This window comes from Orycteropus afer, unplaced genomic scaffold (assembly GCF_000298275.1).
Source record: "Orycteropus afer afer isolate SDZICR_OR568_19922 unplaced genomic scaffold, OryAfe1.0 scaffold00170, whole genome shotgun sequence".
Taxonomy (NCBI): domain Eukaryota; kingdom Metazoa; phylum Chordata; class Mammalia; order Tubulidentata; family Orycteropodidae; genus Orycteropus; species Orycteropus afer.
Window position 1 is genome coordinate 3,983,725 of NW_006921757.1, and position 1,238 is coordinate 3,984,962.

General features: G+C 43.8%; 1 pseudogene; it reads right to left on the minus strand.

Moving 5' to 3' along the window:
* Window positions 1-93: 93 nt before the first annotated feature.
* LOC103201981 lies at window positions 94-708 on the minus strand (annotated as a pseudogene).
* Window positions 709-1,238: the final 530 nt, after the last annotated feature.

Sequence of the window (1,238 nt, forward strand, 5' to 3'; positions counted from 1 at the left end):
AAGTCAGTCTTCAACTGTGCTCCCCTTGGTCTCCAGATAAACAGAAATCTGAATTTTCAGATTATTTTCAGTAAGAAACATAACTCTACTGAATTAAAGATCAACAGAAAATAGATAGCAGAAGAAGGAAACATTCAATAGGGTATCTTGCACAAAGTCTTGGTGTTCATCTTCTGGTATTTGGTTCCAGGCCTTGGGCAAAGCTTAGATATTTGCCAAATCTCCCACTGGATTGAGGAGAGGAGGTACTTTCTTTTTAGGTACGAATTTCGGCAATGTCTGTCAATATTTTGCAACCACTCCAACATGTTAGCCACAGAGGGGGCTCCTAACCAAAGGCTGCAGGACAGCATCAATGCCAACTGTGTCTGCATGCTGCTCATAGACATGAAACGCTTGCTCCACGTGGCTGCTGACCTTGAGGATGGTGGCTAGCCTCTCCCCTGGCTTGTCCAGTACAGTGTCACCAGCAGCCAGCTGCTTGCGCCTTAGCCGGTCCTTTAAGTCTGGGAAATCACGAAGTGCTGGCACATCTTCAAATCGCACATTCTGTGCTGCCTGCAGCTGCTCTGCCAGGTTGCTGAGGGAGACCAGGAGGGGCTGGCAATCACTCCCTGTGCTCTGCCACAGGCCCTGCTGTTCCCCCACCACAGGAAAGCACTTCCTCAGGGCCTCCCGCACAGCAAGCAAAGGCTGGTCTTGATTCATCTTCAGAATCTCCATGCCTGCCCCCAAAGCGCAACCTCAGGCCACCGTGGTGGCCGGAAATACGTCATTCAGCTGCAATCAATTGCCATCTTTTAAAAAAAGTTACTTTTCGAATCTGAACCTGTTTTCTCAGGAAGTTCCCAGAAGCTACAAAAGAATTCAAATTCTAGGATTTACTTTTTTTTGTTGTTAGAAATTGTTTATTTATTTTTTCTTTTTTTCCAGCCCCACCCCGGTACTCATCAAACATTTGAATGCTTAAGTCACTACATTATTTCAATCTCACTTTCATCACTTAAAAGTGTTGGGCAACATGAACACTGGAAATGTTCGCCTCAAAGTGTCTACAATTCCAGAAGTACTGACAAGTATGCAAGACTAAGTTGAAACACAAATAGCATTTCAGAGTTAGGAAGTCTATTCTGGTTATCTATTGCTGCATAGAAAACTGCATATGGCTTAAATAATCATTTATTTTACTAACATATTTATAGGTCCAAAATTTTAGAAGGGTTCACCTGGTGGTTTGA